The 15,875-nt window shown below is 41.4% G+C and overlaps 1 pseudogene across 1 annotated transcript; it reads right to left on the minus strand.

Moving 5' to 3' along the window:
* Positions 1-11,269: 11,269 nt before the first annotated feature.
* LOC147435087 (pentatricopeptide repeat-containing protein At1g25360-like) lies at positions 11,270-15,543 on the minus strand (annotated as a pseudogene). The gene is made up of 5 exons (XR_015185410.1): positions 15,535-15,543; positions 15,401-15,470; positions 15,084-15,168; positions 14,478-14,689; positions 11,270-14,294 (listed from the first exon to the last, which is right to left on the minus strand). The product of XR_015185410.1 is annotated as a pentatricopeptide repeat-containing protein At1g25360-like (transcript).
* Between the last annotated feature and the right edge of the window lie 332 nt (positions 15,544-15,875).

Below are 15,875 nucleotides of genomic sequence, written 5' to 3' on the forward strand. Positions count from 1 at the left end.
GACTCTATCTCCTTCTCAAGCTTTAATGGAAAGCTTACCACCTACTCCAAGCTTGTGAGAAGGGATGCCTACACCAACAACTCTTGGCTTTGTGATGCAAATACAACCAAGAGCCAAGCTTCAATGCATGCTCATCTCCTCTACCATGATAATTACTAAGCTAAGCTATGCTAATATGAGTGATTCTGTGAGGAGATGTACATCTTTATCATAAGAATACTCCTTCCTCTCAATCTACTCTCATACCCCGCTAGCTCTCACTATCTTCGAAGGTGTGTGAGGTCTTGGGTTTGAGACCGTGAGGGAATTGATGTTGTGTTTGATAAGTGTTTTGCTTAGTGCGTGAAGTTTCCACCTTCCTTGCACTAGCTAGTACTGAAGGAACACAAAGAATTGTATTGTAAAATGTCTCTCTTGATGGGAGAAACCATATTACAAAGCCTTTTGGAGGGGGGATCGGCTCCATACAAATCCCGTCCTCAAATGTTGTCAATTGTATAATTTCTCTCTCTTTTGAAGTATTGTTCATGCTATCTAACTAGGTGTTGTGCTTTTTGTTGCTCTCTCCACCCAAGCACTCTTGTTATTCTCAGTAGGAAGCTATTTTAATGAAATGCTCACTATGTTCCCGAAGGAACAAGAAAGAAGTGAGTCTCCCATCACCTTGGCGGAGATGGCTCCACGAAGACGGCGAGCTAAATGATCTCCATTGCCTCCAAAACGGAGAAGACCATCGCATACTTCTCCACACCATACTTCAAAGAGGGATGACAAAAAGCAAGAGAAGAAAAAGGCGAGAAAGAGGACACCCTCTTCTCCATCTTCTTCATCCTCTTCCTCTTATGAAAGTAATGGTGAAGACAAAAAAGATCAAGGCAATAAAAAGGCGAGAAAGAGGTCACCCTCTTCTCCATCTTCCTCAAATTCTTCATCTTCTGAAGAAAGTGATGGTGCAACCTTTGAACCATCAAAAAGAAGAGGCCATAGGAAATCCTATGCCACGTGGAAGAGGTCATCCAAGCTCAAGAAGTTCAAAGAGGGAGGGAAGAGCATCTCTTTCCTTAGCTATGATGGCACTTTTGGTGCTACGGACAAAGTCTTGGCCTTTATCCAACAATTTGATGTGGCGTTTGGAGATGAGGGCTTCACAAAGTCCTCTAAGCTACTCCATGTAGCTATGCACTTTCAAAAGTCCACCAGACGATGGTGGTCTAGCCTACGGGCCAACGGTGAAGCTCCACGAACATGGAAAGCTTTAAGAGTTTCCATTATGAAGCAGTTTTTGGCTACCGATGCCAAAGACAAAGTACTCACCGAATGGCGAAGCTTGAAGCTCTCTCCCTATGAATCCATTCACAAATATGTAGACAAGTTTTGGGACCTACAACTCAAAGCCACTTTCTTCAAAAAGTTGGATTTTGGAGAGCAAAAGCAACAATTTTGTGCAGGCTTAACTGAAGAAATGGCGGAGTATGTCAACTCCCAAAGGCCACGCACCATAACGGAGGTTATACACCATAATATGGTGGCCTCTCGAATCAATTTTCAAACGGGGGCTAAAAGAAATTCTAAGCGCACGGAAAACAAGGGTTTTAATGAGCCTAAGGGGAAGGACAATGTTCAAAAGTCTCCTAAGGGCAACTCCAACAAAGCTAAAGAGAAGGGAGTTTATAAAGGCAAAAATAAACTCTCTCCTGAAGAGCTTGAGCGTTATCGCAAGGATAACCGTTGTTTCAAGTGCGGCAAGCAAGGGCATGTGTACCACGCTTGTCCCCAAAAGAACACCCACCATGAACCTCCTAGAGCTACCTTAGTCGAAATCCAAGAGGAGGGAATTCACCACAAAGGATCTCCTCTATGCCATGCTTGGGGAAAGGTAAGAGAACATGATGCTTTTATTCTCTTTGACCTTGGTTCTACTCTCATTTTATATGTATGGAGTTGGCCACCAAGCTAGGCATACAAGCCTACGAGATGGGAGATGTCCTACCCGCATAAGGTGCTTTCAAGGGGCAAGAAGCTTCAGTCACTCCCTTAATCGTGAAATTGAGGCTCCATGTCCAAAGCTATGTGGACAAAGAAGACTTCTATATCTCTTCTCTCAAGCATGAGGATGTAATCTTAGGGGCACCATGGTTTGATCGCATGGCTGCCAATGTTAAATTCCCTGAAAGGAGAATCTCCTTTAAGTTCAAGGAAAAAGATATGTATATAGATGCTAAGGAAATGGGTAACATTATACCCATTGTACATACAAAAACTTTCAACAAGTCAATAAAGAGCTCTATTTCCGTGTACATGATTTTTGTTAAAGATTCTCAAAATGAACCTAATGTTTCAGCAAAAGAAAATATACACAATCAAAAGGAATTAGAGTTATCCAATTTTCTCAAGGGGTTTCAGGAAGTCTTTATTGACGACATCCCTTGTGAGCTACCTTCTAAACGAGGTAATGATGACCATGCAATTGAACTTCTTCCAGGAAGTTCACCACCTAACAAACCTCCTTATAGAGTTTCTCAAGCTCAACAAGAGGAGATTACACGACAAGTGCATGAGTTAGTTGAGAAGGGCATGGTTAGGCCTAGCTCATCTCCATTTTGTTCTCTTGTGATACTAGTGCAAAAGAAAGACGGCACATATCGTATGTGCGTCGACTATAGAGCACTAAAATAGGATCACTATCAAAAATAGGTTTCCCATCCCATGGGTAGAAGACCTATTTGATAAGCTACAAGGGTCCACCTACTTCAGTAGGATTGACCTAAAAAGTGGCTATCATCAAATAAGGATAGTTGATCAAGACATTGTAAAGACCGCATTTTGCACGACGGTTGGTCTTTACGAATACATTGTCATGCGTTTTGACTTGACCAATGCACCAGCCACATTCAATCGCTTGATGGAGAAGTTATTCAGGCCTCACCGAACCTTTACTGGAGTGTTCTTTGATGATATCATCATCTACTCTAATTCATTAGACGAACACAAGAAACACCTCCACGTAATATTTCAAGTTCTAAGAAAGAATAAACTTTATGTTAATCGAAAGAAAAGTGAATTTTTCTTACAAGAGATTCATTATTTAGGTCACATTATCTCTCAAGATGGCATCCAAATGGCAATCCAAAGATAAAATCCATGGATATGCTCTCCCATGGTGAATTAGGGATTGGCAAAGGTTGAAGCAATCTAGGTTGCTTCCCTCTATCAAACTTCGTCTTTTGGCATACCACACATTTAGAAACATACTCTTGTATGTTTGCTTTCATGGTAGGCCAATAGAAATATGTTTCAATCCCCTTTAGGGTAGACTGAATCCCTCTATGCCCTGCATAAGGAGGAGCACGAGATTCATACATTACTTTCTCATGTAGTAAGCTGGTAATGCATAGTCTATTGCCATAGAGAAGATAACCATCTAGTAAATTAAATGATTCCTCTTTCTTCCCTAGTACAAGGGCTGAAATCACATCTCTAAAATCAAGATCAATAGCATACTCATGTATCATAGAAGATAGATCATTGTGAGTTGGTATGGAAACCGCATTCACTCTCGGCCGTCTTGAGAGTGCATCGGCTACTTGATTATGATTGCCAGCACTGTGAGCAATATGAAAATGAAATTGCGAAAGAAAGTTTGCCCATCTCATTTTTTTGTTGGAGAGCTTGGTCTGCGTCATGAAGTACTGAAGACTTTGATGATCCGTTCGCAGAATGAAAGGAGTCCCCAATAAATATTGCTTCCATGAGTCTAAGGCATGTAGAACTGCGAGGAGTTCCTTTTCATGTATGCCTAGAGCTTTCTCAACAGGGTCGAGCCTTCAACTTTCACAGCCTATGGCGTACCCTTCTTGAAGCAAAAAAACTCCAAGGCAATCACCACAAGCATCACATTGGACCTCGAATGGCTTTGAGAGATCCGGTAGTGTAAGCACAGGTTGAGAGATAAGCTTTTCAAAAGCATTGTTCTCCTTGGCAGACCATGTGTACCTAACTTTTTTCTTTGTTAGGTCATGTAATGGTCCTGCTATTAGTGAGAACTTTTCTATGAAGTGTCTATAGTATGCGCACATACCTATAAAGCTTCTTAACTCATGAAGATTCCTTGGTTTAGGCCATCCTTTTATTACCTCTAACTTTGATGGATCCATTTGCCCGAGTCCATTCTCCGACATGAAGACAAGGTACTAAGAGGTGGTAAGACTATCTGAAGATATCTTATTAAGGATAAAAATTATCCTTTGAAGATGCTAGATGGATGCAAGGCATACAATTAAAGGATAACCTAAACCTTGTCAATGCTTCCCTAGAGTAAGCAAATGTACAAATCTTAAAAATGAACAAAGGTTTTGTCTTATAAGACTCTCTTTTTCTTTATTGTGCACAAAAATGAAGTAGTATGCATGCTTAGATCAATTTTGTGGAGACGACGTCTCTCGAACACCAAGTAGACCTTGTCACTCTACTATGGAAGATTGATAGGACTAATGTGCAGACATGCTTGTGGTAGCTTAGTCTCTAAAGCGCCAAATGGACTAGTCATTCATTCTGGAACGATGTCGTAGGGTAACATAGGCATCCTCTACCCGCTAGGAAAAGGACTAATGAATATGCTTTATCATCTCTACCCCATAGTCGAGGACGAATATGATTTCAAGAGAGAGGTAATGTCATAATAATAAATATCTAATTCTCCTAAATGATTTTCTCATGTTAAACTGATCATTTAATATGGGGAAGTGCCAGGGGAGAAAAAGCTAGAATATTGGATAAGCTAGCAGACCGGCCACAATAACGATCCAAAGGAGGGAAAATAGGGATCCAAAGGGGTGCCATCTACAAAAGAGCTATGTGCAAAGATGGGCTCAAAAGACCCTAAGGTTTAGCCCATTAAGACTTCCAAAATGCTAAGGTTCCAAAATTCAAAGGTTGTGTCCAAAGGTCAAACATAGGGGAATTGGATGCTTTGTGTGTATCCCAAAAAGTCTTTGTCAAGCCCTACATAGGAGGGGGCGAGCCCAAGAAGTAGGGGATGAGAGAGAAACACCCACACACACTCACAAGCTTCATTTGTACACAAGGGAAAAGAAGGACACATGTCAGCTCCCTAGGCCACATGCCCACAAGGTGTACTCAAATCCTATTGGATGGCCATGGAGGTGGACAAATGAGAATTAGGCTGGAGTAAATCTAGTTTGATTAATTTAAAAACACTTAATAAAGAACCAATAAGAATTAAGCTCTCTAGAAGACTATTGGACAGTCTCCCAAGGGGACCAATGAGCATTCAACAACCCAATGGCTTGCCTGATTCCTATTGGCCAGGAGGCAAAGGGGTCCAATGAGAGTTTAGTTGCATTTATTAATTACCTAAATCTCTCACAAAAGGGGAAAGGGGGCCACATGTCAGAAGGCTATCACTTATGCTGCTTAATTTCCATTGGCTAGGCCTGGGGAGGTCCAATAGAGCTGTAGCATGAGCATTTAGCAAGGGGGGTCGACCAGGAGAGAGAGGGGGCTGATTTTTGCAAGGCATTATCACAAACACACTCACACAATCTCATGTGTGAAGCAAAGAATACTCTCTCTCCTTCTCAAGCTTTAATGGAAAGCTTACCACCTACTCCAAGCTTGTGAGAAGGGATGCCTACACCAACAACTCTTGGCTTTGTGATGCAAATACAACCAAGAGCCAAGCTTCAATGCATGCTCATCTCCTCTACCATGATAATTACTAAGCTAAGCTATGCTAATATGAGTGATTATGTGAGGAGATGTACATCTTTCTCATAAGAATACTCCTTCTTCCTCTCAATCTACTCTCATACCCCGCTAGCTCTCACCATCTTCGAAGGTGTGTGAGGTCTTGGGTCTGAGACCATGAGGGAATTGATGCTGTGTTTGATAAGTGTTTTGCTTAGTGCATGAAGTTTCCATCTTCATTTCACTAGATAGTATTGAAGGAACACAAAGAATTGTATTGTAAAATGTCTCTCTTGATGGGATAAATCATAATACAAAGCCTTTTGGAGGGGGGACCGGCTCCATGAAAATCCGGTCCTCAACTGTTGTCAATTGCTTAATTTCTCTCTCTTTTGAAGTATTGTTTATGCTATCTAACTAGGTGTTATGCTTTTTGTTGCTCTCTCCACCCAAGCACTCTTGTTATTCTCATTAGGAAGCTATTCTAATCAAATGCTCACTATGTTCATGCTATTTTCCGCTACACACAAGTTACTAGACCATTAAATGTTACAAATATAGTCCATTGACACCTGTAAAACGCATCCAAGGCTAACAAATGTGTTGTCTTGTTTGGATGGATTGAGGTGAGGACTCTATGCTTTTCTTGGATTTTTTTTGGCTTGAAGCAATTATCGGTCCGTGACTTCACTGACTTCTACTACTTCTTTGATCAGTTATTGTCATTTTACATTAGAATGAGATCTCATTCGTATAGCCATGTACAAAGATAATTCTAAGAGTGAGTTGTTTTTGTACTAATCATTAGCACTTTTCTAAAGCCATATTTTCTTTAGTGTAAAAGTTCATTTATGTCTTATTATATAAGTAATTAAACAGCTACACACACACGGTCCTATACATAAGGTTTCTTCAACTCTTTGGGAAAACCAGGACGCTGGCTTTGGAAACTAGTTCGAATCATAGTTCTGAGATGGACCCATTGTCTATAATTCCTTTTTGGCTTGGTTGGTGTTAGGTGGTCCTTCTTAGGCTATTATTCTGGATACCTGCTCATGGCTATTATAGTCTCTAACTTTTCCGGTTTAAGGAGTGTAGGTCCAACCTATAGTACTAATCATAATTTTCTATTAACTTTCAGGATCACATACATCATAAATTGACTGCTTGCATGAGAGTGATCCACGACTCGGAGAAGCATACAAGAATTTTAGAACAAATTAGGTTTTACCTAAAGGACCATTCTCCAAAAAACCTTGCCTCTTAGGACTAGACCTTTTCTGGCTCGACGAGCCAAAAGCCATGTCATCTCTTACCCTAAGTAATCCCCTGCTTACTGACAATTTCGTCTATTGCAGACCCTTGCCCTTTTGCAAGGCCTAGAATTATCCTCTGAGCCCCTTTCTATGCCTACCTCTCTTGTCCTCAAATATATTTGCAGCTTGGACGCTTCTCAATTAATCTATGATTCAGCCCTTGCCTCGGATAAAAAGTTATCTATCTTACACATGCTTTATTTCAATGATTGGGTCAAGATTTTGGCTACCTTGGACAAGGATTCCAAAGATGGGGTGGCTTTGATTTTCCATTACATTTCCCAATTACCTATACTTTCTTTACAATATCAGCAAGAGCTAACCCTTTTTTCTTCTTCGGGAGCTGATCTATCTAACTTTCTCAAAAAATTGTGTGGTCTTAATCCATCTTTCATCAGGAGCATATAAACATCCAACATATGTCGAGAACAGTGAACAATGTCGAACCAATAAGAACACACCAAGGTAAAAATTACTTAAAGAAAGGACAACAGGTCTCAAATCATATCAATTGAACAAGAGTTTTAGAGCTCCTCACCCAAAGACCACCAACCCGAAGACAAGCCTACCTATGGTCGTGTGAAGGGACAAAAAGAGCTAAGAAGGGGAGAGTGTTTGGAGATTCTAGCTATGGATACCCTATTTAACTAATTGTTTTAATAGTCCTTACCTATATTTTCTTATAGTTTTGAAGCATTTCAAATTTGTTAGCTGAGAAACCATCGAGTGATTAATTGATCTGAATTGACAGTATGTCTCTGGAAAAATTGATTGTTGATTGTTGGTTCATGACTACTCTTGTGCATCTTCTTGCATAGATTCACTGGGTTGTGATTGATAACCCAATGCATTTTTGTGCCCATCTAGATTTCTTTCTTGAGTGTTAACTTTGCATATGTTGGTGCAATTACTATGCTAATCATTAGGTTTCTTATCTATTGTCACAACCCTAAAGCTGGAGACAAACATTTGATAAGAATCTAGCAAAGCATCAAGAACTCTCACCAATGGCAATTAGTTGCTCAATGATATCTTTAACCTCCACAAGAAATACATCCATATTATCCTCCTCATGCATAACCTAAGACTATAGCTCCTTATGATGATAAGCATTTTTGCAAAATTAGAACTTTCAAGGTTAGTTTATCATATGCTTGTTTTGCTATTTGTGCTAAGAAAATATGTGGAAAAATGGAATGCTTAGCAAAAATTACAAACAACACATGAGCGCGAGTATTCTTAGCATGCCAACTTGGTTGCTCATTGGTGTTGAAATTGTCCCTTTCTTGAGTTCACATAATACAAACCATTGAATTGATTTTTGGATTGCATAAGGCCTTAGTAAAGGGTTGCATTTTGGATGCAATTGTGGACCATTGAATAATTCTTGCTGATTGATGCCACATGGCAACAAACGTTCATTTTTACTATTTCTTGTAACCCCTTGTGAGAGGGTGTTGACAGTTGTGTACATCTCTTTAAAGAAGGACATTGGGTATTGGGTCATACCCAATCTTTCTCATCCTCACTTTTTCTCCTCAATTTGTTACAATACTTCCAAATGTTTTTTTCAATTATTATTTTTTATGCTTTTGAAATATATTGTAAACTAAACAATTTATTGTTACACTTGTTTTCTAAAAACATAATATTTTATTGTGATAACAAATGTTTTGAAAATTAGTCACTGTTTTGTTTTCTCCCTCACAAAAAAACGCTTATTATTTAATTCTTCTCAATGTCAGAGAAAATTGGATGACATCGAGGATACAAGTGAGATTCCAATTCAAGGAGGAATTCCAAAGATCGAGCAAGATTTGTCGAGCAAACCGAAAAACGAGCAAAACCAATCAAACAAAGAGGACAAGATACAAAGCATTTTCAAATCTTGGTACATTTTGGGAATACTTAATTTCACATGATAAATCTTGAAGCTAGCAAAACATGAAAAATTGCTTATTAAATTTCTCTTTATCTAAAGGCAACTCCACATATATTAAAAGAACCAAATATTCTTTTCGATGTGCACATTCCATGGCGCGCTCTCTCTCTCTCTCTCTCTCTCTCTCTCACACACACACACACTCACACACACACACACACATAAAAGAATCGAGTATCACTAATGATCAGCATCACATCCTATGATATTAAAATTCTCTTCTTCTTCTCCTCCTCCTCTCTCTCTCTCTCTCTCTCTCTCTCTCTCTCTCTCTCACTCAGACAAAATCTATTTTTTCTTTATTACATAATTTACAATACAACATTCTCTTCTTCACCTTCTCCTTACCCTTTGGGTATAAATGGCAATACATACTTGTAGAATCGGCATAATCTTTACACATTTATTGCCAGCCCCCTTCGTTGTTTTCCCCACAAGGGCCATTATGAAGGCTATTAGAGTGCCCATTTTGATAGCCATGAGATGTCGGCGGTCGCTTTGGTTTTTCCACCTTGGGCTCAAACTTCAGAGACCTCTAGTTGCCCATGTGTACGCTCCGACGACCGCACAAGATCATACAAAGTGGCCGGTACTTCGAGCTCTTCCACCACCTTGGCCCTGGCTTCACCTATTAAATCATCTGAGTGAGGTTCGCTTGTCCTCATCATAGACTTTGATAATCACGTCCGCAACTTCTTCATCTACTTCAAAAAAAAAACTATGCTTCCAGGCGGGATTGGAGCCACCAGCTTCGAATGTTTTGCTTTTCTGGTCCTGGGGAGAGAGAGAATAGAGCAGCAAGCTCAACATCTATATATATTTTCACTTGGGGATTAAGATAGTGTAGAAGTATAAGCTATGGCAAGTAGCAACAAGGCGGCGATGATGGTCATGGTGGTAGCTTGCGTGGCCTGATCCTGCATCTGGACCATAAGGCATGTACTGAGCACAACAGCCTCTACTAATCGAGCAGCACCACCACATCTACTAAGGTGTCCTCGATAACTCAATAAGACCTACATGAAGCCTAGCGTGAGGATGACGGCCACAACCTCCTCGCGCCTTCCCGTTCAGTGTTTTGGTGGTCAACAATTTCCTTAGCTCCTGCACTACCTACTTTTGTGACGATCGCATCTACACCTATTATATCTGCAACATCGCCTGCAACTGCATGTGCTCTACCGAGCTGGCCACCTCCTTCTCGCGCCTTCCCGTGCATTGTTCTCTCATGATCGAACTAAGTGGCAGCCAGCAATTTCCTTTGCCCTCCCTCCTAGTACTCTGCAATTTGTGTATGTCTCCCTGCGTGCTTTGGCCCTTATCCTTCATTTTATGTACTGAACATGTCGAGGGCATATCCTTCATTATATGTATTGAACATCAACTATGGTGGCATATTCTAACTGGTGTCCTTTTCCTTTTTTTTTTTTAAAGAGCAAGAGAGACGGCCCTGAGAGGGAATCTTCTTGCAAATCAAAAGTTTTTTAAAAAACTAGAGCCAACAAGCTTAGTAGAATGATCAAAATAGCATTCATTTCATGTCTTGTATAAGCATCTATCTTGGCATCAAATCTAATGCATCTATTTCTAGGGATTGTTTTCCTCGTTTACAAAACAAAGGGATTCTCTGCTATAAATGTCTAATACATGTTCTCAATATAGATAAATAAATAATTATTTATATATCATTCTTCACTTTCGAGCGCATTATTTTGAGGTTTTATATCAAAGTCCTTATGATTTCATATGTGGACACATTATTGTTGAGAAGATCATTCTTGCATCTCATGTACCTCAATATTACCAACATTAGTTTGTCACTATGGCCCTTTGTGGTGGAAATTGTGTGGTCTTACTTATGTCATGGTAAATCTGACCACACTATGTTAATTATATGCTGACTTGCAATGTCGGCAAAAGTCCTTTACTAACAAAAGCTGGCTTGCTTGCTAGTTGTAGAAATGCACGATAATGTGCCAAAACACCTTTGATTTTGTGAGCTTAAATGGATGTCTTGTTCTCTCTAGAACAAAGGTTGCATTAGCTAGCAACAGACACATTGACTTTGCTACAACCAATGCGATCACCTATCAATGCTAGTGGTATACCCATATTAGTCAATTAATAACATATTTTTACCCTAGTGTCTCAATTTGTGCGAAGGTTCCCTCGCGTGTGATCTCTCTTTTTTTTTGGTAGGATATGCTCGACTTTTTCTTTGCTCGAGAAATCTTGCTCGGTGTTTGGTAGAACTCCAATTCAAGGGGCTCTACTCGCCAACCGTAAAGGTCCCAACAAGGAGATAGGTCCCAATACTGGTACAAAAGTCACAGTGAATATGCATATGGTCACACACCGTAACAAGTATTTACTTATATACAACAGCTGAGTGTGTGTTTCTCATGTGTTAGTTAAGGTCAAATTTTCTGCAATCTTGATACTTCAGCAAGCTCTCTAGACGCAGTTAATTGTATTCCATAGCGACAATAGCAATCACATTGAACATTTTCTATTTATCAACTGCCAATACAATGCCATTTGTAGTGCAAACCTCAGTTTTCAGCTATCTTCTGTGACAATTAAGACCCAAATTATGCATCAAAGCCAACGGTTGGGCTTCTTCCATTTTTCTATCCTTGAATTCTGGATCTTCTTAATACTCTGCCTTCAAACAATGTGACACCCCATAGATGTTGCAAGTCTGTCGAAGTCCAGGGGAGGGGGGCTGCAGATCATGGCCCTCCATTCAGTAGAATTTAAATCACGTAATGTTTGCCTACAACAGTTGGATGAGTGACACATCAGCAGCCTCAATGCAATTTGTTTTTTGCCAATCATTGGCACCCACATCAACTCTCGTAATTTTAAATGTCACTGTCGATTCCCATAATTTGTCAGCAGTCGCCTTCAGTTCTCGTAAAATGCCAGGGGCTGCTTTCGCTGCCCGTAATATGCTCACCACCTGGCCCCCCTCGCCCTGGACATTTTACGGCCGGGAAAGGACTGTTAGTGGGCTCCCAGCACTGCCTCCCGGCTCCCAGCCGGTCGCCAGCTGATCGCCATTATTCATGGGAAAGGACACTAGCAGTCCTTTCCCTATACCGTCAAAGTCCAGGGGAGGGGGCCTGCAGATCATGGCCCTCCATTCAGTAGAATTTAAATCACGTAATGTTTGCCTACAGCCGTTGGATGAGTGACACATCAGCAGCCTGAATGCAATTTGTTTTTTGCCAATCATTGGCACCCACATCAGCTCTCGTAATTTTAAACGTCACTGTCAATTCCCATAATCTGTCAGCAGTCGCCTTCAGCTCTCGTAAAATGCCAGGGGCCGCTTTCACTGCCCGTAATATGCTCGCTACCTGGCCCCCCTCGCCCTGGACATTTGACGGCCGGGAAAGGACTGCTAGTGTCCTTTCCCAGGCTCCCAGCACTGGCTCCCGGCTCCCCGCCGGTCGCCATTATTCATGGGAAAGGACACTAGCAGCCTTTCCCTATACCTTCAACCTGCAACCTACAGCAGAATTCTTACTTTTCCTCAATTGTTTGCTTTGTGCGCATCCTTCAAAATAGTGGCTGGTCCTATACCAGAAAATGGTAAAACTAGCTGGTCCCGACAAGGTCTCACATAAAGGTATTAATGATGATCCAAGACCTTACATAGCATTTGGTCCAATGTGCCTGCAAATAGCGAGGCAATCTTGCTGAATTTAAAAACTTGGCCAATGCATCCTTACAGCAAGTTTTGAAAGTGCAAACTTGATGGAGTTTTGGGATGCCTCTCTCAAAACGACTGTTGCTTCTGCATAATTTACTTGAGCTCGGCTTCTTGTCAGGTTCACCAACAGTCTCCACAAGAGCGTATCCCATTTTTGAAGTGGTGAAAACGGCTGGAATCCCTGGCATAAATCTCTCGACCTTCTTGATCTGAAAGAAGCCTGAAAACTGCATAGCAGTGGCCGCAAATTCGGACGTTTTTTGTGATTCGTATTGGTGTTCCTGGGGAGGTACTGATGAAACCAAATGCGGCAGCCAGCCTCTCACTATGCTCACAAGTGGCATCTTCCTCATCATCTCCTCCCGCCTCCCTGTCAACAAGCCTTTTGTTTACATTCAGCTGGATCCTGCTTCTTTCATGAGATCTGTCGGTCGATTCAACTCGGTCTGAATATCCTTAGCTTGCGGATGACTTCTGTCTGATTTGGAGAACATGGCTATTTCATCCTCAAGCTCAATATAGGTCTGTTCAGCCTGCTTACAAAACCCAAAAGCATCCATCTCTTTCCTTACCTCGGCTAAATCATTCCACATACCTCCCATGGCAAAAATGTTGGCAAGTGTTACATAAGCTCCAGGCAAAGTAGGGTTCAGCTTTATAATTTGCCTATAGGCACGCTTTGCCGTCTCAACATGGCCCCTGTATCTACAACCCCCCAGTAGAGCCATCCAGACAGACTCGTCAGGTTCAACCACCATCTCCAGAATGAAAGCCTCTGCTCTATCAGTGTGACCAGCACGACAAAGTAGGTCCACCATACTTGCATAATGGTCCATTGTTGGCAAAATGCCATGTTCTCGACTCATGGATTCAAAGTGGCAATGGCCTTGCTCTACTAACCCAACATGCCTGCATGCATTTAGAACAGCAAGAAATGTGGTTGCATCTGGCTTTATGCCTTCTGCCAGCATTTTGTCAAAATAAAGAAGAGCCTGCTTCCCAGCCCCTTGATGTGCATAGCCTGATATTATTTCATTCCACGACAGAATGTCTGGAGCTTCCATCGAAGCAAAGACGTCACTGGCATCATTCAGACTGCCACAATTTGCATACATATCCATAAGAGCATTTTTCACCAGCACATTGCAGCAAAGACTACTTTTCCGTATGTCTTCATGGATGCGCTTGCCATGTTGCAATGCTCCAATCACAGCACTTGCTCTCAAAGTACAAATGAATGCCAACTCATCTGGCTCTACACCCTCTCTTTTCATCTTTTCAAAAAGAGCTAGTGCCTCCTTGCCTTCACCATTTTTGCTGTATCCTGCAATTAGTGCTGTCCGTGAGACTACATCTGCCTTGTCCATGTCATCAAGCACACTTTCTGCATCCTTCAAGCTGCCACACTTAGCATACATGGCAGCCAAGTTGCTGTGGAGAAAGTCATCTACCTGTAGAGAATTCTCCATAATGCAGGCATGCACTTGCATACCCAATTCAATGTTCATCAATTGAACACATCCTTTCAGGACAGCAACATAGGTAAGTTGATTTGGAGGTACTCCCCCTTTTTGCATTTTTTCTAATAGCATCACAGCCTGTTCATTCAGTCCTGCCTCAACATGAGCTGTAATCATCACATTCCATGATACCACATCTCGATTCACCATGACATCAAACACACAGCATGCATAATTTAACCTACGACATTTCACATACATGTCAATTATAGTATTTGTCAAAGCCAAATTAAACTGCATGCCACTCCCTAAAATAAAGGTATGGATTTTCTTACCATCTTTCAGGCAATCTGGAGAAGAGCAAACCAGACAAATCATCAGGCAAGTGACAGAGTTGGGTTTCACACCTTCCACTTGCATCTGATTGAACAACTGAAAAACAGCCTCTTTATCTCCTTGTTGTGCATAGCATGCCACCATGGATGTCCAAATAACATCATCTCTTTCGTTTGCATTGTTGAACACTCGGTGAGAGTCAAAAATGGTGCTGCATTTTGCATACATATCAATCAGAGCACTGATCACAATAGTATCTGGCTCCAATCCACTGATAATAAACAAAGAATGGGCATGTCTACCATAAGCAAGAGCTCCTATACTGGCACACGCTTTTAAGACAAGTGGAAATACAAACTTGTCAGGCATCAAGCCTGCGCTTATCATTAACTGAAACACTCTAACAGCGCTTTCACTTTCATTATGCGAAGTAAATGCTGAAATAATTGCCGTGTATGAAAACACATTGTGTGTGTGCATATTATTGAACATGTGAGATGCATCGCACAAGCTTCCACACTTGCCATACATGTCTATCAAAGTGTTTTGTAAGAAAATATTTGTATCATAGCCACTCTCAAGAATAAGATTATGCACATGCTTACCCTCCAGAAGAGCATTTGCATGAATAATAGCCTTCATAAGGCATGAATAGAGCTTGATGGAGTGCCAAACACCCTGTTGAACTGTCTGAGATAGAAGTATAAGAGCATCATGAATCCGTCCTTTTGAGCAATGCCTAGTCACATCCTTGTCGAGTTTTCTGAATTCTGTGCAAGAAGCCACTTCTGATGCAGCCTCGGAAACTGCTGTGAGATGCCTTGTCCAGTTTTGAGAACCTAAAGTGGCCCGTTTGTAAGCATGCATGGACGTTAATGGCCAGATATAGCCAAAGTATAAACTAAGCAAGCTGCCCGATCACAGCTTATAGTTGCCATCGCGATGATGTGCTTTTCTCCGAGACTTTGAAGAGCATCACTCGCTCTGGCAATCTGCACAGAAGAATTTCTTTCTTGAGCGTGTTGCGTGAAGAATGGACCAGTTCAAGACACTTACGTTACTCATCAACCGGCGAAGCCTCAAAGTTTATTAGCTCGAATCTGCCAAGATTCCATGCGGCGGAGGCTTTGGCTTAGAAGTTGCCCATCCAAACTAAGATGTCTCGGAGGCTTGGATTCGAACCTTCACTTCAACGATACAACATTTCGTCACTGAGCTAAGCCATGTCGGCGATCGCCTTTGTCGCAAGCACACCTTATTTTTAAAAAAATATTTGCATGCCTTCCCTTGCCTGCGCACGCCTTTCGTCCGCCTTGACAACTGCTCTGCCTGCTCAGTTTTAGTGGCCACACGTCCGCAAGGGTACCTTCTCGTTGTTTTTGCATAGCCACGGCGTT

Source organism: Adiantum capillus-veneris, chromosome 19, assembly GCF_014529385.1.
Source record: "Adiantum capillus-veneris isolate H3 chromosome 19, ASM1452938v2, whole genome shotgun sequence".
In the NCBI taxonomy this organism is placed as follows: domain Eukaryota; kingdom Viridiplantae; phylum Streptophyta; class Polypodiopsida; order Polypodiales; family Pteridaceae; genus Adiantum; species Adiantum capillus-veneris.